This window comes from Centropristis striata, chromosome 19 (assembly GCF_030273125.1).
Source record: "Centropristis striata isolate RG_2023a ecotype Rhode Island chromosome 19, C.striata_1.0, whole genome shotgun sequence".
Taxonomy (NCBI): Eukaryota; Metazoa; Chordata; class Actinopteri; order Perciformes; family Serranidae; genus Centropristis; species Centropristis striata.
In genome coordinates, this window is record NC_081535.1 from 25,619,009 (window position 1) to 25,639,187 (window position 20,179).

The 20,179-nt window shown below is 37.7% G+C and overlaps 1 protein-coding gene across 1 annotated transcript in view; it reads left to right on the plus strand.

Moving 5' to 3' along the window:
- The window catches only part of dcc (DCC netrin 1 receptor), a 224,228-nt gene that overhangs the window by 2,477 nt on the left and 201,572 nt on the right, over positions 1–20,179 (plus strand). The gene's annotated exons all lie outside the window — the stretch shown is intronic.

Below are 20,179 nucleotides of genomic sequence, written 5' to 3' on the forward strand. Positions count from 1 at the left end.
TGAGTGATATACCCCTTTTCGACCAAGGCAGATTCTGAGCCGGTGCCTAATCTGGAACCAGTTCCTCGCTTTTTTCGACTGCCAAAGAACTGGCTCTCTGCCAGGAAAACTGGTCAGTGTAGTCTACCATTGTGGCGTAATGATGTGGCTCATCAGCCTTTGGGAAAAAAAACATTTTCCCAGACGGTTTGCAAGTTAAACCAACTGCGAACCTGCACTAGCACCAGCACAAGAACTAAGTTTGCGTTGGTCGAAAAGGGTTTAGGACTAATCGAACAATGGATAATTTATATCATCATCAGCTACAGGTTGAAACAAATTACATTTGGCTCACATGTAACACCCTGTAATTTGGTTTAACCGTTCCTGTCACTTATCATCAAACATATGAACAATATTACTACTACCAAATGACATTTCCATTTGAATTTGCCAACGTTTACTTATTTTCACTCATTCAGTTATAGCATGAAGTGTGAATGAACATGAATGAACAACTGTCTACATGCATACATTAGTGATTTACTAACTAAAAGTGGACCCAAACTGCTTCCTTTTGGGACTTCACAGTCTGGAATGTGTCCTCACTTTTAATATTTCAGAGTTTGCTCTAACTCCATATATCTAGCAGCAGATTTGTAGTCGAAGCTGTCATTCATCAGCAGCTTGTAATAGTTGAAATCAGTCTGTTGTCAAAACATTTACTGCAGAAGCTTCATCTGAAATTCATCTGCTGTATCAGGTCATACAGGGTAGAATTATTTAATCATACCTTTTAATTTGATTTGTAGAATTTAAATTAGGCAAAACAAATCCCACACATCTCCATGAATCAGTTATTATGTTTGACAAGCAAAAATATGATATTTCTAACATCCCAGCATTGTAAGCTATGTAAATTACAGTTGTCAATACATATGATAGATAATTGATGTTAAGATGTTTACTTAAACATGAGGTCACAGAGTCTGTCATTCACATTCACTAACTTCTGTTTAGTTGCTCCATGAAAAGACAAATCATCGCCCAACCAACATGCTGATTATTTCTGAAACCTTGATAACGAGGTTCTGGAGAGCACACACACACACACACACACACACACACACACACACACACACACTGTCACGGTGTGTGTATCAGCTCGCTCAGCTCTTTATGTTTGAGTGTTTTGGTCTCTGGAGTGACTCTTATCCTCCCAGTTAGTTAGAGCGATTAAAGAGACAGGAGACCAGCAGCTGCAGCTCACCGGGAGGTGAGATTGAGTGTGTGTGTCTGTTTGTGTGTGTGTGTGTGTGTGTGTGTGTGTGTTCTTGTTCTTCCTACATAGTGAGGACTGGAACACGTTTTTAACCAACAGAGTGAGGACATTTTTGCAAAGTGAGGACATTTCGGCCGGTCCTCACTTCTTTAAAGGCTTTTTTGAGATTTCAGACTTTGTTTTAAGGGTTAAAGGTTACATGATAATGATAATTAACTGATACTGTATTGTGTGGTTACAAAACTAACTAAAATTATAGTGAAAATGTCCTTCATTTTCGTCTTTGTCAACTTTTTTCATACATAATTGGATAAGACAAAGGTAATAGAAATAAAGGCAAAATTTACTGTGACTGTGAAAAAAAAAATACTAAACTAAAACTAGCAAACTCACTCTAAAAACGAATTAAAACAAACTGAATTTGAAATCAAAAATTCACAACGAAATTAAAACTAAAACTAATGAAAAATCCAAAAGTATTATAACCAAGGGAATTCACTGTTCCAATGAGGGCCCTCACAAAGATAGAAGTACAAGTGTGTGTGTGTGTGTGTGTGTGTCAGGTATGGTCTCTGTAATTTCAGGGTTTACCACCACACCATAATGTAACTCATCTTCACTGCAGGGACAAACTGGGGCTTCCCATGACCTGGACCTGTTAATCCAGGGCTTTAGTCAAGATCACTTGGACTGAGACAGACCTAGTTCTGAAGGCCACCAGATCAGGCCCAGAGTAGGAGAAAAAGGAAAAAAAATCAATTTGTCATTCTTCACAGTGTTGTCTCACAGTCGACTGTAGTCAGAGAATTGCATTTTTTTTAAATCCTGATCCCTGCACAATCAACAAGCTACGTTAGGGGTCAATAAACACTCACCGCACACTTTATAAGGTGACGTGTGTACCTAAGTGTGGACTTTTCCTTCAAGGTTGGATGTGTTGTGCGTTCAGAGCAAGGCTATAATAGTTTTGGATTTTTTATTTGTTTGAGTTTTTGTTTCGTTGTGATTTTTTGTTTTCAAATTCAGTTTATTCCAGTTAAATTCAGTTTGTTTTAATTCGTTTTTAGAGTGAGTTTGCTAGTTTTAATTATTTTAATTAGTTTTTATTTTTTGGAAAATGCTTAGTTTTAGTTAAGTTTTTATTAGTTTTAGTGTTAGTTTTAGTTTTTTTGTAATGGGGTATTTGTTGGGTGTGAGATAAAAAAACGTCACAATAAATGTTTCCTTTATTTCCTTTGTCTGATCCATCTCAGCCCCAATAAGTTTATTAAGTCATAAAACCAGATTGATGAAAAAGATTTAATATCAACCAAAAAGGCTTACATATGAAAAAAGTTGACAAAGACGAAAACGAAGGACATTTTCACTATAATTTTAGTTAGTTTTGTAACCACAAAATACAGTTTTAGTTATTTATCGTTTTTTTTTTTTATTCTAGTTTTCGTTATTTTGTTATAACCTTGGTTCAGAGATGCTCTTCTGCAGACCTTGGTTGTGTGCAAATGGTTATTTGATTGCACACACATTTCATATTTTCTCTTTTTGGACCGTTCTCTGTAAACCCTAGAGATGGTTATTAGATCAACAGTTTGTGAAATACTCAGACCAACAACCATGCCACGTTCAAAGTCACTTAAATCACCGTTCGCCCTCATTCTGTCGCTCGCTTTGAACTTCGGCAGGTCAATGTGAGTTCATACATGGCTACTGGTGATTATAAATGCAGACCCTCACCTCAGAGTCATCAGCTGTTCTATCCCCAGAGACATATTATTTTATTATATTAGCTCAATGGTGCTATGGAGAATGTCACTTTTGAGCACTATGTTTCCATGAAAATTCTGATGTTGAAGTTGTTCTTCTGTTATTGGCTGTAATGGTCAGTACAGGCACAGAGGCAACATGATTGTCGATTATTGTTGTTGCACTGCAAAAAACAACTGACAAAAATAAGAAATAAATAACTAGAATTAAGCAAATACATGCTCGAAACAAGTAAAATTATCTGCCAGTGCAGTAAGTACATTTTTCTTTGTAAGAATTCTTTAAATAAGTAAAAATATCTATTTTGAGCAATTGTGGCTTGAATATCCCAACTGTAGTAACATTAAAATAAGCCAACAATACTTGAAACGAGCATGTTTTGGTGACAGAAAATGCTTTTGAAATAACATTTAAAGTAAATGCAAAACTCTCAATTGGAACCAGTATTTTAGGTAAAAACTCACCATATTCAACAGCTGAATAGCTTGACAAGCATGAAAAAGCCCAGTGTCAATCCTAAAAAGAAATCTTACAATAAGATAATTAAATGAGCACAAAATAAAAAATAAAAATAAAAATAAAAATAAAAATAAAAATAATGATTATAATAATAATAATAATAATAATAATAATAACAACAACTAGGAGTTCGAAAAAGTAGGTTTGCGACATTTCGCAAATTTGCGGGAAAAAACGCTAAGCGAAAATGGGCGTGGCCTGTATCACGAGATTCAGCACAATTCAGGTGACACGTGGATATAAGGTTTTTGAATGTGCGATAAAGTATATGGAAGTTATTAGCCAAAACACTTTCCTTTATTATAGCGCCACCTAGAGGTGGAAATTCAGGATGACAATAGATTATACATTTGTTCACCATTTGTGACTTATATTTATAGTTTCATGAGTTTTGGGGTATGTTCAGGCAGTGAAAAATGCGATCATTTGGGACTAAGAATAAGAAATAATCCTTCGAAATACAATAGGGACCTCGCAGGTCATTGCCTGCTCGGGCCCTAATAATTAAATAAGCACATAAAGCTATGGTTAGTAGGTAAATTAAGCTCAAAACAATATAATTAAGATACTATTGCTAGATATAAGAAGAAACTACTTGGTAAGCTTCATGTTTTTTGCAGTGCGTGTTTGTTGCTGCCGACCCTTTAAAGTACCTGGAAATTGTATGTAAGCATCACAGCAACATGAACCTTCAGGTACAAGTAGGTACATCAATAAACAAGCTTGTTGCTATGACATCAGAGCTCTGCCCCCGTGCATTCATGACCAGTGTACACATCCCATATCCAACTGTGTGTGGAACCACGTGTGTTAAACAGTTTAAACACATGCACGCACACACATTACTAGAAATAATTCCCCCAGATCGCAATGTTACATTAAACATTACATTAAAATATGAATCGGTGCCTGCCTGCATGTCACACACACACACACACACGCACACACACACACACAGACTTGGGTGGCACACAACACATTACAAGGCAAAATGCTAATGAACAGCAGAGGCTTAAAAAATCAATTAGCAGCCTGTGTGTGTGTGTGTGTGTGTGTGCGTGTGTGCTCAGATATGACTGTAAACTGGGAATTAATTAGAAACACTGAACACTCAGATTGATAGAGAGAGAAAGAGAGAAAGAGCGAGCATGTAAGACCGAAGGGAGAAAAAACAGAAGCAATAAAGAGAGACGGAAGGAGAGGAGAGTGAGCGAGAGACTACTGAAGAATAAGCAGAGAGAGAGAATAAAGATGAATAGAAAGAGACAAAAGAGAAAAAAGAATAATAATACACACACTGAATACTGAGTACAAAGAAATACAGAGATAAGATTGAGAGGATAAAGAAGGGGGCAAGAGAGCATAGCAGAATGGAGCGAGAGAGTCAAGTCAGTTTTATTTTTTAAGCCCAATATCAGAAATCACACATTTGCCTCAGGGGGGCTTTCAAATTTGTATAGCATATGACACCCTCAGTCCTTTTTGACCATTGCTTCAATTAAAGGAAAAAAACTCCCTCGAAAACCCTGTAACACAAGAATAAAAGGAAGAAAAGTCAGGAAGAGTTTCCTTTCACTGGATGGGCAGATTGTGGAGAGATAAAAAGACTGAAGTGAGATGAATAGACTGAGAATATATAGCCGTGTTTCCACTAGGGGGAAAGTGGCTAATTTTGCACAGTCTCTGCTCATCATAAACATAGTGATTGTGAATTAACAGCATCACTAACTGTGCACAGAGTGTCTGGTGCTTGTTGTAAACAAACAAAGATCGCTAAATGAACACCTCCTGTAGCAGCAGCACATACACACTGTACTGCTACAGAGCTAACTGTAGCTAACTGCCGCTAACGGCGTCTCTTCTTAACAAGTCTCCGGCTCGTTAGCGGCTCATTAAGAAGAGCAAGAAGGAGTCGCTGGATTTGTCTCCAGTCACTTTCTTGAAAAATAGTCCCTAAGGGGGTCTGAAAAGTCGCTAAATTTAGCAACTAGGTCGCTAAGTTAGCAACACTGCTTCGCCGGCTTTTACAAATGGCGCATCATGTAGAGTACTACGTCACATCCCGCTTAGCGATCTATCCAATCAGTAACCAGGCTATTTTCAGGGGACAAAAAAGACCCTGCTCTTCTACAGGGACTAAAAAAGTCCAGACAAAAGCCCGCTCCGGACTGCTCGTATTCAAATTAGGGGCGTTTTGGCGAGTGAGACCCGCCTCATTCCGGGTATTGTCCCGCTATTACCAGGTAGTGGAAACAGCCCATGTGTCGATGAAGGTTTGCAAAATAGCCCTTTTTGAATTCTTTTCCCTCTTCCACTGAAGCAGATGAGCTTTTTTCTTTCTTGCAGAACATAATAGTAGAGTAGCTACTACCAAAATATTTGGTAAAAAGGACCACAAGCTCTTATAGCTTATCCTTCCTGTAAGGCATTCACACACACACACACACACACAGACAGGTGCTGGGTTCAGTGTCTTGCTCAAGGACGCTGCCACATGTAGCCAGAGGGAGATGGGATAAAGCATCCACCGGCTGAGCCCCACAGGTAGTTCAATAGAACATGTGTATAAGTGAGTGGTAGCTGTATTATCACTTGCACTAAAAGCCCATACTGTAATCTTTTATACCATTGCTTGACATAAGGACTCAGTGGAGGTAAAGTAAATAAAAGCTGACTGTACCACCAGTATGAATGGGTGAGTGCTGTCTGTATTGTGAAAGCACTTTGAGCTCTTTGGTCTCTAAGACTAGAAAAATGCTGTGTCAGCAACTTCCCTTAAAAAACGTCATTTATGAGATTAAAAGTGTCATAGATGTAACCAGAGATATCCTTCATCTGTCCATTGCATTGTAGTTTCTGATGCAGAAAAGCTCCTGCCTCATTCAAATTAGTATGGTGTTTTCTTCTGAATAGGCCCAATTCACAGCAATGTCTCTTCAAAGTCCGGATACTTATGATAATATGGTGATTCTGGGCTAAAACCACGAGTATTTCCTTATTGCTACTGTCACGACCCGGCTCATTTTGGAGAGCAGTAACATATAATTGGGATAGGAAATGAGCTGGAGTCAAGCGTTTATTTAACCAGGGAGAGTGCTCTTGCACAGGAAAATATAACAAAAAGAGGCTATACAGGGGCTGATAAATAACCAATGCACGATACAAAGTTGAATAAATTAGTTAGTGAGCTCTTGGCTCAAAAGAAATGCTCTAAAGAACAAAAAGAGGTCAGCACCCATAAGCTTACAAAAACAACAGACTAAACAAACTAATATTTAAACAAAGGATGTCCAACTCTTGGCACTCTGAATCTAACAAATTTACTTACAAAGGTTCCAAAAGCACTGCCTGAACCACTCAGACAGGCAAGCAATACTACAACACTCAACACAATACAATACAATACAATACAATACAATACAACACAGTACAGTACAGTACAATACAGTACAGTACAGTACAGTACAATACAATACAATACAATACATTGCAATCCATTACAATAAAATACAATACAACACAACACAACTCAGTACAGTACAATACAATACAATACAACACAGTACAGTACAGTACAGTACAGTACAGTACAATGCAATGCAATACAATACAACACAGTACAGGATAGTACAGTACAGTACAGTACAATGCAATGCAATACAATACAACACAGTACAGGATAGTACAGTACAGTACAATGCAATACAATACAATACAACACAGTACAGTACAATACAGTACAGTACAGTACAGTACAGTACAATACAATACAATACAATACAATACAACACAGTACAGTACAGTACAGTACAGTACAATGTAATACAATACAACACAGTACAGTACAATACAATACAATACAATGCTTTCTGTTAACATAAATGGTGTGCAACCAACAGCAAGGCGTACTGTTCTCTGGTTCACAGCCACCATGAACTGTGGAAACACAAGCTATTTATAAAGTGCAGCTGGGTTGATTGAAGACTCCTGATTGGTAAACTCGGTGGAATCACAGTTGCACCAATCACAGACACTAGCGAACAGCAACCAGGAAGTAGACGGTCTCAGCTCCAGAAGGACCAATCCACGACAGGGAATCACACAGCTGGATTTGAATAATCGACAGATTCACTCATAGAAACAATACAATACATGCTAGACGGCTGCCAGCTGTAACACTACATATGATTGCAAAGTATAATTTGATGAAGTCTCTCCCTGCAGACATAGTACAAGGCATGCAGCAGCTTCTGTGGTGATGTAGCTCCTTGAAAAACAGAACACTAGCATATTTTTTTCATAAATCTGCTACTTTTTTCTCCTAAATTTGCCACTTTTAATCTCATAAATCTGCTACTTTTTTCTCCTAAATTTGCCACTTTTAATCTAATAAATCTGGAACTTTTTTCTCCTAAATTTGCCACTTTTAATCTCATAAATCTGCTATTTTTTTCTCCTAAATTTGCCACTTTTAATCTCATAAATCTGCTATTTTTTTCTCCTAGATTTGCCACATTTAATCTGATAAATCTGCTATTTTTTTCCCCTAAATTTGCCACTTTAAATCTAATAAATCTGCTACTTTTTTCTCCAAAATTTGCCACTTTAAATCTCATAAATCTGCTACTTTTTCCTACTAGATTTGCCACTTTTTTCTTGAAATATTACCCCCCTCCGCCGGGTCCATAATTTTTTTTTTTACATACTTGGCCCTAATACGCTGTCGTAATTTCCCATGTATTGATAATGGTTGTTATAAAGTTTTACCAACATGCTTTATATGCATGTATAATATTAACAATGCTTTGTGTGCTTTATTTTGATGATCAGTGAGAATGAGTGCAGGATTAATGTCGGTTAATACCATTTTAGATGTTCACCCCACAATGGAATACGTCTTAGTTCGTGTTGTTCTACGTTTTAGCTGTTCACATCAGGCTAAAGTATCTGAAGCACTTAGACACAAACTATCATCTGTAAACTCCTACAGTAGTTAAAGTTCACAGCGGTGGAGGGACAGACGGAGCGGCCTTCAGTCCGTCCATCCCCCAATTAGCTGCCAACTCTCGGAGGATTTGGACCAATCCCAATTAACAGTGGTGAGGAGGAGCGAGGTTCCACCCACAGAAGCAGATAATAAACGTTCCCAAGGCGACGATTCAGAGTCGGAGCGTCCTCAAATCCCTCTGCTGCCCTCGCCTGTTTGCTGTGATTTGCATGTTATTATCCGTCCGAGTTATTTTGGTCCGTTTGTCTAATGAGGATGAAAACAGCAGGGAGACAACAGCCACAATCTCCATGGAAATTGGAGACACAGGGTTTTTGTTGTTATTTTTGATTGGATATGGTGTTTGCTGGCTTCAATCTCAAGACAGAAAGTTAAAGCGAATGCATGTTGAGTTTAACTTTTTCTTTTCACTCAATTGAATTTTCTTTTTTTCTTCTTCCTCTTTCCTCCTCCTCCTCCTCCTCCTCCTCCTCCTTCCATTCTGATGGTTTGACCCATTTCTCATCCTGATTTTTCCTCATCTTGTTTTTCATTCTGTGTGATCACTGTAAACTATGAGGGGCCAAATAGGACATAATTCATTCTTCCCTCTCACATACACAAAAAATACCTCTCACATACACAATTTTACCTCTCACATACACAATTTTACCTCTCACATTCACAATTTTACTTCTCACATTCATAGTTTTACCTCTCACATTCACAGTTTTACCTCTCACATACACAATTTTACCTCTCACATTCACAGTTTACTTCTTACATTCACAATTTTATCTCTCACATTCACAATATTACCTCTCACATACACACATTTTTTGTGAATGTGAGAGGTATTTTTGCAACCAAAATGTATCCCCGACTTTTAGTTTGGCTGCAGAATCATTAGGTATTCCATAGATATTGAATGGCAGCTCACCACAGGCTGCACTTTGCAGCTGCTCGCTGTGTTTTAGGCGTTATTCTTAATTTAGAAATGTCAGACCACCACATGCCTTTCTTTGTTCTCTGACACCGTTTTCAGTGAAAGTTGCACAAAGTCATGAAAAAGACTCTAATCAGATACATAGCAGAATTCAGTTCAGCAGTGGCAAAGGTCGGGCTTGCTGTTGTGTTAAGGTTCTGTTGGAGGTCAGTGTACAGAAATAAGTAAATAAATGTGAAGAAAGTTGACTGCTTCGTACTAGCAACAACCAGATAAAATGATGTAGGTGGTACAGGTATGTCACTCTCTGTTAGACGAACAGGTGTGATTAATACTTGGATTAAGATGTTAACAGTATTTACTTTTCAGAAAGTGCTAAGTATAGACCTTTTTAGTGCCAACTGATACTGGTGGTTTTAATTTTGCTGTGTTCAGAGAATAAAGCGCAGGTCAATGGGATTCAGTTCATGTTAACCCCTAGACTGTATAAATAATGGACGTAGTCACCCATTGGTTTGTGGAAAAATATGCAGAAAAATCTCTAAAAATGGTTCAAGTAAAAGCCAAATTAAAAAGATATGTATTAAATGTTCTCTTAAAAAATGAACAGTTACATCACTGTTTCTTTTGACTGCCCTCAGTAAGTGTTTAGGAGCTGAGGTACTAACGGTTGAAGCTTGAAGAGCAAAATTCCCATTTTTACTCTCCGCTGTCATATTTTGAGCTTCATAATGTGCCTCAAACTTTTAATAGGAGACATGTCTGGACTGCAGGTAGGGACGTCCCTGGAAAAGGCATTGTCTGGGTGTCTGAAGTAAAGATTAAGATTAATCCTTTATTAATCCCACAATGGGGAAATTCAACCTCTGCATTTAACACATCCTATTTTTTTTACACACAAGTGAACACACCATGCAAGGAGCAGTGGGCAGCACATTACTGCACCCGGGGAGCTGTGTGGGGGGGTTAGGTGCCTTGCTCAAGGGCACTTCAGTCCTTGACCTGTCAGCGACCCTCTGGTTACGAGCCAGGTTTTCCGAACCTCTAGGCCACATTTCAGCGTGAATGGTGGCTTCAGAGATGTGAAAATTACCCATGATGCCATGGGCACAGATGCTGGCTTTTGAACTTTGTGCTGACACATCTGGATGGTCCTTTTTTCCTCTGTAGAGGACATGAAGTCCATGATTTCCTAAAACAATTTGAAATGTGGACTTATCAGAACACAGATGAACTCACAGCAGTTGGTGCTGCTCTGAATGTTGTTGTGTGACTTGTTTTTAAATTATGGCTATATTTACATAAAAGGTTTTTGCAGGGTGATAATGAAGGGTGTGATGATGTGGTCCTCCTTAGTATTACATCTATGGTCAATTCTGCCCTACAAAGCATATTTGCAGTAGCTACATTTTTGATCGAAATTGAGTTATAACTAAAAATAAACTCATTTATGTCTGTTTTATCTTGTGACAAAGTTTTAGATTTGAATTTTGCTTTATTTCAGTGAAATAGCAATGTACAAAATTGCAGTTACTACAAAATTCAACTCAAAACTAAAGCTAAACTTTGACTGTGATACAGTGTAGCCTTGGGTTTCTTCATTGTGTCGAATAGTGAAGACAAGAATAATAGAAATGATAAGTTTATTTGATAGGGAAATTATTATCTACATAGTGATTAAGTAAAAAAGTGAGATAACATTATACTAATACTAAAATATAACATTAATTTATGATATTAAGTCTAAAATGTACAAATATTTGAATAGAGCTGTTAAAAACCTTTAAAACAACATTGTGGTTATTGAACTCTATTTGTTCATTGGTAGTAGATCCTTTTACAGCAATGCAAAACCAGAAAGCAGAAACTACATGTAGAAATAAGTGTCATATCACTTCTCTACATATAACCCATTTGGCTGGACAGTTAAAACACGTTAAAAAACTTTAAGGCAGTTTTTCTCAGTTTTACCCTTTGCGTAGTTAATGCAGTCAGACTTTGTATGGCAGTGTTAATCTCACACATGTGTCTATAAAATAAACCATTTTTAAGGCTTGACACTGACCTTAAAATATTTGTTTTATGGTTTTAGATTTAGACCAGTTGAGGGCTCGGTTAAGCCTCCAGGAAGGATCAAACTTAAGTCAATGCAGTGTCCTCACAAGTGACAAAAACCAAAATCTTGTAAAAATCTTGTACTTCCTACATAGTGAGGACCGGAACACGTTTTTAACCAACAAGTGAGGGCATTTTTGCAAAGTGAGGACATTTCGGCCGGTCTTCACTTCTTTAAAGGCTTTTTTTAGATTTAAGACTTTATTTTAAGGGTAAAGGTTACAAAAAAATGATAATAAACTGAAACTGTATTGTGTGGTTACGAAACTAACTAAAATTATAGTGAAAATGTCCTTCATTTTCCTCTTTGTCAACTCTTTTCATACATAATGAAGATGGATAAGGCAAAGGAAATAAAGGCAAAATTTACTGTGACCTCTTTTAAAAAGAAAATCCAAAAAATACCCCATTACAAAAAATAATAAAAAATAAGCTAAAACTAAAAAGTTTTTGAAAAACTAAAGCATTTCAAAAAAATAAATACTAAACTAAAACGAGCAAACTGACTCTAAAAAAATAATTAAAACTAACTGGATTTGAAAACAAAAATTCACAAAAAATTAAAACTAAAACCCAAACTGTAAAAAAAGATCAACAATAGCTACTCAATAAAATTGAGGCAACAGATTGCATGCAATATTATTAATTAAATCTAACTACGTTACAAGTGGAGTTAATAACAACTTAACAGGAAGTGCCTGTCAATTAAAAACGGACTAATTCTATTGTGTTGGATTCATTCAAAATTCTCTTGATTTAGAATTACATACACATAAAGATTATATTTAATGTGATCAGATTAAGTAGATTCTATCTCAAACATTTTTATATTAAAGTTACTTAAACAACTGCCTCAAAATCAAGGACACATTTATATTTAATACATTTTATCAAATATATTAAGTAAAATGAAATTACTACAGAATAATTTATTACAGTGTATGAAAAATCCAAAACTATTATAACCTTGCAAATTTACTATTCCAATGATGGCCCTCACAAAGATAGAAGTAGAAGAATGTGTGTGTGTGTGTGTGTGTGTGTGTGTGTGTGTGTGTGTGTGTGCAGCTGCAGGCAGCATTGTGATGCACACAGGAACAGACAGCAGCAGAACTTATATAAGGCACACGATCCAAATCCACATCAGCGTTGCCGTCGCCTCATATCTGTGTGATGTCACAGCGGCTCAAGTCCTCGCCGCCGTGCAGACGTGCAAAACCTGCATCCAGCATCAGCTCGTCCCACAATTCAAGAGTCAAACTGAGGCTTCTCTAATGTCACAGAACAGAAAGAGAAAGTTAGTTTGTGTCGGGGATAAAAGTTTGTATGTTGAGGAGAAAACAGAGGGAGCAGAAACTGATTCAAACCAGCATGAAAACAAAATAACATTACACAACCTGCATTTATTTTCTCCTATTGTCTCTTCTCTGAAGGAAAAGTGCTCATGATTCATATGCTGGTAGAAATGTAGGGGTTTTTTTACACTCAGCAGGGTTCTGTCTCCAAAATATATCATTTTAAATGTGTTAAAAGACACAGAAATGTCTTTTAAAACTTGTTTTTTTTTCAAGTAAATCACTGCATATGAGGCAGTTAATAACTTTTATTACAGATCCAGGCCTTGATACAGTGGATTATAATTGATAGACTTGTTTATCTTTTCTGTGAACACACACACACACACACACACACACACACACACACACACACACACACACACACACACACACACACACACACACACACACCTGATTTGCATTTGTATAGATCACAGCATGGATTTTTAGGATGTTTTTAGGGTAAAAAAAACTGGTAGCTGTGGTTGCCAGAACTTTACTGTAATAAATAGGGTGGAACTTTTTTTAATATTACGGTAAAAAGAAATTAGCACTGTTGATTTCACGTTTAAAATTGCCATTTTATTAAATTTTTTACTGTATAAATAAAAGGTTTTTCCATCAAAAGAAATGCTGTTTTGCCATATAATTGACAAGAAAATACTTTATAAATGCGGCATAAATTAAAAAATGTTACCATTAAATATTAAAGTATATTTTTGTTAGAGATATGGTGTTTAGTACATTTAACAGTGACAAAAAGTATTTTTTTACAAAAGATAAATGCAAAAATTACAGTGGTGGCTTGTATATATATTTCATTAAATACATATTACAGTGTGTTTTACAGTGGAGTAATGTCTTTTTAAAAAAGAAAACTAAAAAAAAATACTGTTTTGGCTGATATATACATTTACAGTGTTCCATTGTTACTGAAACTGAATTAACCCATTTATCATTTTACGGTCTTTTACTCTCATGGTTTGAAATCTACAGATATTTTTTACAGTGTAGGCTGCAAGTTTACGGCAATTCCTGGCACTTATCGGTGCTGACTGAAACTTCCAGTTGACTGGGTGTTCCACAGCAATTTACAGGGAAGATAACAAATCCCACTTTTCATGCAGTGGATAGGACCACAGTGACCCCGGTTTGACTCTGGTTGTGAACATTTATTGCATCTCTCTGCCCCCTCATCTCTCTACTGGTGCGATCTAATAAAGGCATGAAATGTCCATAACAAAAAGGCAAAGTCTCAACACTGCGCCCAGCTGTACCTAATAAAATCAAGGGTAATCAGTGCTGCTGGCAAGGCTTTATCTGCTGCATCAACATTCATTCTGCAGCCAAACTACAAAATGAAACTGCCGCTTGTTATCTGGTAAATTGCAAAATTGCAAGCATGCTGCATTCCAAGCCAGTATTTCTGTACAATTGGCCAAAGATGGTTTATTAGAAAGAGAACTGTCACTCTGTCTCGTTTTGATATTTACAGAGATAGCTCACTGAAAGATGAGCAGCATAATATCTTTTCTTTCTGAGAGTGATATGAGAAGATCGATATCAATCTCATTTCTGATAAGTATGCTGCTGGAGAGAGGACTTATAATCTTCTGTTTTTTCTCGTACGCTGCTGCACAATGTGTGTGTGTGTGTGTGTTATATTACAGGTGCAATTATTCCTTGCAATTACTCATTGTGGACACATCTGTACAGGTGAAAGGTGCATAGTATTTTATTAATCTTATTTTTATTTTTTATTGTGTTAATTTTCCCATTTATTATCACCCAATCACCTCTTTGTCTTGCTTTGTTTTTTACTCTTGAGCTGCTGTAACAATTTAATTCCCTACTGTTTGAACAATAAAATGTATCTTATCTGATCTAAAGGATACAGTCAGACACAGGGAAACAGCTAGCCAGGCTCTGTCCAAAATAAAGAAATACAACTACCCACACTTCTAAAGCTCAAACCACAGACTGTATGTAAAGATGGACAGCTAGACGGCTTCACAAAAGTCAAACCAAAATGATCGCCGTACACATGTGAAACTGCGAATGGCTCATTAAATCAGTTATGGTTCCTTTGATCACTTTTACAGTATAAGTTATAAACTCTGCATGCTCAATGTTAGCAAATCGGATATGTCTATAATGTTTTCAACTTCTGTATGACGGAATTTTAGTTTCATTAACATAGGCTATTGTATATTTTTCTCAATAAAGTTGTTTAAAAGAGCACCTGTTGCATATATTCGTTTAGCCACTGCCCATTTAGCTAGTTAGCTAGCAATTAGCTTTCTTATGTTGTGAACAGTGAATGTGGATTAAGTTGTTTAAGTTGCTTGGCTAGCAAGCTACCGAAGCTCCCCCAGAGCTGATATCCGCTCTCCTCAGCTTTTCGACTCATTTTCTGTTCCCAGTGTCGAATGACAGGCCAGAGCTAACTAGCGTAAGCTATGAGCCCTGTATACCAGGGAACATAGGACCCTTTTTCTGAAAAAGGGTCCTATGTCAAACCTTAAATTTGCACAGCAGCTACTTTCTGGTTACTTTGCAGTTAATTTTTTATGTTTGTTTATTCCCACCCCTAATCATATTGTCTTGCATCAAGGCTTAGCTTTTTCCTTTTAGGGTTAGGGTTAGGTTATTTGCATATGTGCGTCAAACAGCCCGTAGGCCTACATCCTATTTGCCATGGAATTTGGCAGCAATGGTGGAAAAAGTAACAGACCGGGGAACATAGGACCCTTTTTGGGAAAAGGGGGGAAAAAAGAGTCCCCAGTCTCATACAAAGAGGGGAACATAGACACACTCCCGCTTTAGTCAAGGCAACCAGTACTAGCCAATCACAGCACAGCCTTGGGTTTCTTCATACGGAAGTGGGAGCATAGTTGTTAGAAAGCCCACGCTGTTAATATTTTGTAAACTTGTTTTTTGAAATAAGTTCTATTCATTAACATCATGTTTCTCTGACAGATTCCATATGTCCAATGCTCTTGAACGCACCATAGCCGTTCTGACGCTATTGAATGCTCCATACCTGTGTGTGAATGTCAGTTTTCTCTTGATTCAGCAACGGATAGATTGTAATTTCCTTTACCTTTTAGTAGTTTTCTGTAAAAATAGGTTGGAAAAACCAAAAGCTGGTTTATATCATTTCATGTCCCTATCTCCTGATGAATGTTTAAGTGTTTTTCTGAATGTGTTGGTTTGTTTTGAATAAGTTATTTGCTGCTATAGAACAGGGCTAGGGGATGTGTCAGTGATACTGCTGTCAGAGTTTGTCTCTCATGAGCTCCTCTGGGGCCTCTTTCCATTTTCTTTATTTCTGACTGTATATGGGCAAACAAACTGGGTTCCCTCCTGTAATCATAATCTTTATGTTGGAAATATTTCTTGCCTCCTCCAGGAGTGGTGGCTTCCCAGAGTGTTGTTGTCTTCAATGCACAACAGTACCAGGGGGATGGATACATATTCACAATATTGTTTATGTCCCGTTTGATGGAGCGCTACCTTCCCAGAACAGGAACCCATCTCCGAATTTTCTGTCTGAAACAGTTAACAGTGGGTATTTGGAATCTCTCCCGAAGGTCTAAATGCTGTGACAGAGTTCAGAAGGCAAGAATAACATAATATTTCAAATATTTTTTCATGGAAATATTCACATTTAATCCTTTAAACTCAACTGTAAAATCTCAGAGAAACATCAACACAGAGAGGAAAATAAGCTTTTTCTTTATTGAATTCCTGACATTCCTGCTGAGTCCAGTTAATCTGCCTAGAGGCCCCAGCAGCCATGTTGAAATTAAAATAAAACCACGCAGGGGCCTCAGAAGGCAGAATAAAGCAGGCTTTTCAGTGTGAGAGCAGAGTGGTGCTGGCATCAGCGGGGTCGTGTGTTTATGTGGCTACAGGCTGCTTGTTGTTGAAGTGAATGTGATCAGACAGGAACCGGCATGTGTCCCAACACAGCATGCTGGACACTGCCTGTCCACACTGTCCCCGTCTCTCTGTCTTTCCGTCTGCCTTTCATCTGTCCTCCCGCTGCTCCGAGTCGAACTCTTTCTCTCCCACACATCTACACCCGCTGTGCTGCGATCCTCTTCCTGCTCCATTTTCTGTCTGCAATATTCTGTCCTCGTCGACCTGAAGAACCTTTACTGTCTGCTCACCTCTTCTTCTTCACCCCCACTGCTGCTGTGTGCCTTTGTTTCTGACGCAGAGCTGCTCACAGCACTGACCGCAGTTACACACTAGTTTTTATAGATGTCTGTGCACAAGTAGCCAGTTACGCAACAAAGAAAAAGAAAGCGAACCCTTTGGAATTACCCACATCAATCGCTCTATTTATTCATCACTACACTGCAAAAAAAGAAAAGTTGGGTGAAGTCAAAATTTGAAGGCAACAAACTTCGATAAAATTTTAAGTTGGACAATTGAAGTAAATATTTAAAATTTTGCTTTTGAGTTTGCTCAACTCAACTGTAAGTTGTACTAACTTATAATTTTATATTGTAATAACTTTTAATCCTTACTTCTGCAATGTGCTGAATTGGCACTATTGTAATGCTGCTATGAAATGTCAGCTAATGTTGCGACCACAATTTTGAGTTAGCTTTAATACGTTAATGGCTACTCTTGTAGCTGTAACAAGCAGCGCGGCTAGCATCAGTTAGCCGCTAGCTTTCGCTAATGACCGAAAACCTGTTTGTGTTTAAATGTTGAAAATGTGTAGGTTGCCTTCTCCAACAAAAGACGTAGAACACTGCACAACACAACTCAGAATAAAATTCCCGTATCATTTTAATTAATTTAATTAAGGGTTAAGTGCAGTGCCAACTTGGAAAGTTGGCTTTCCCGCATTTCACAACAAAGAAATAAGAGTTAGCAGAACTTTTGTCCCTTGTTTAGAACCCCAACTTCAAGATATAAGTAACAACAACTCACCAACTTGTTTTTGAGCAGACAACTGGCTTGCTTTGTTGTGCTAACTTACATTGCTGCCCTAAATGTCAATAATTTATATTTCCAAGTTTTACCAACTTAAATCACTGTTTCAGGCCAAAAAATACAAGTTGGCTTTTTTGCAGTGTATAATTGACATACAGTCATTGAAAAAAATTATTAGACCACCATTGTTTTTCTTGTTCATTTTAATGTCTGGTACAACTAAAGGCACATTTGTTTGTATGTGTTAGCAACAAGCCATCTGGCTGTTGGTTTGGATCAATACTGAACTTAAGACAGCCATTCATGATCAAGACATTCATAAAATCTGACAATAATTCAACAGTCGGTTCAGGGAAATGGTCTAAGATTCCTTCTGGGCCAATATGGAGATGAGCTCAACACATGCAGGACACATTTAGTCACTGCCATCAAAAAAAGGTTAAATATATAACTTTAAGTAACTAGTTCCTCCAACCTGACTTTGACTTCTACAATTAAATATTTCAGTAAATACTCAGAAATAAGCAAGTGTGATAATGTTATTGTTTTAGGGAGATGCAGCCTGTCCATGCTGTCTGAAGACAATCAGACTGCATTTTATGACTAAATTATGCAAAATAAAGGGGAAATCCAAAGTGTTCACTTACTGTTTATTGGCACTGCAGTTGTAGTTGCAACAGTAATACTTCAGTTTATTTCAGTACAGTACACAACATTACAGCTCTGTAGAGTTATCTACAGTTCACTTGTGAGTTTAGTTGTGTTGCATTAAACCTCCTGCTCCTCCTGTGTTTCTGCCAGAGGTGGGACCAAGTCATTGTTTTGCAAGTCACAAGTCTTTGCCCTCAAGTCCCAAGTCAAGGCAGACAAGTCTCAAGTCAAGCACACAAGCCCAGTTTAATAAAGTAATTAAAGTGATCCCTGAAGCAGTTAGAAGGCTAGTCCAAAACATAGATAGGCACTCTGGTGTGATGAATCTTCCTGCACTTAACCTCTATGGTCTTGACTTTCTGGCTAGAGATAGTTCAAACATAGCAATGTGTACTCACCTTAACAAAATTATTTTCTCAATACAATCAAACAGAAATTCCATTATCCAACTATTTCCTAAATCAGACATTAACAAATTGAGAGCCAAATATCTTACCTATCCTGTAAGCCCCAAAACAAAAGTTCACTTAAAAATCCTGAATAATATTTATCCATCCAATGAGCTGCTAAGATTGAGATTTGGTATTGATTAGGGGTGTGACGAGATCTCGAGATCTCGCGAGATTAAACTCGATGATATTTCTCATCGCGATAAAAATCAGTCTCGCGAGATTTGTGAGTTATCCAAACTTCTATTTGTGACCTGTCGGGGGCAGTAAAAGGAAGAACAGGAGGAGAAGGAGGGGAAGCAGCAAGCAGCTGGCAGCTCGTTTAGAAGAGTAAGAACGAATCGTTAGCGGCACAGTCCTGCTAACAGGCTAACAGTTAGCTCTGTAGCAGTACAGTGTGTATGTGCTGCTGCAGGAGGTGTTAGCTTAGCAATCTCTGTTTGTTTACAACTAGCACCGGACACTCTGTGCACAGTTAGCGATGCCGGTCAAGATCGCTATATTTATGATAATTAGCCATGCTGCTTTGTTTTGATCAGCTGCTGACGTTGTGCAGTTAGCGACGGCGGCCACAGTTGAGTCTCCAGTCTTTAATGTATGTGATCACGGTTGAAACTGTTGCTAAGCGATTACGCAACTCGAAAACCAAAAGTCACCTCCGGGGTCTCATTAATCCCTCTGGGGGATTTTATTTTTTATTTGTTTTATTTTAACTTTCATGAATTTTAGTTTTAGTTGAAAGTTGTGGAATAAGAAGTTTATTAAAAGCTCATGTTACATCATGCATGTAAAGAGTTATAGTAAAACATTTCAAAATACATGTGCAGCTCGGTTAAATAAAAGTCTGTTGGTTCAGTCAGAGGATCGAATATGATTGGATGTTGTGCTGACAAACACGTCAGACACACAGACACTCACATTTACACAGAGACAGAGTGCGTGCTCCTTAGTAACAGACTTGTTGGCGGCTCTGGCTCAGTTGGTGGTTCGAGCCCTGACCGCCGCAGCCTACATGTATCCTTGAGCAAGATACTGAACCCCAAATTTCTCCCGATGCTGCGTTCATCAGTGTCTGAATGAATTCCCAATGGTGGGAGGTGGCACCAGTATGAGTGTGTGTGTGAAAGGGTGAATGAGCGCAGTCTGTATTATAAAGCGCTTTGAGTGGTCGCAAAGCGACTATAGAAAAGCACTATA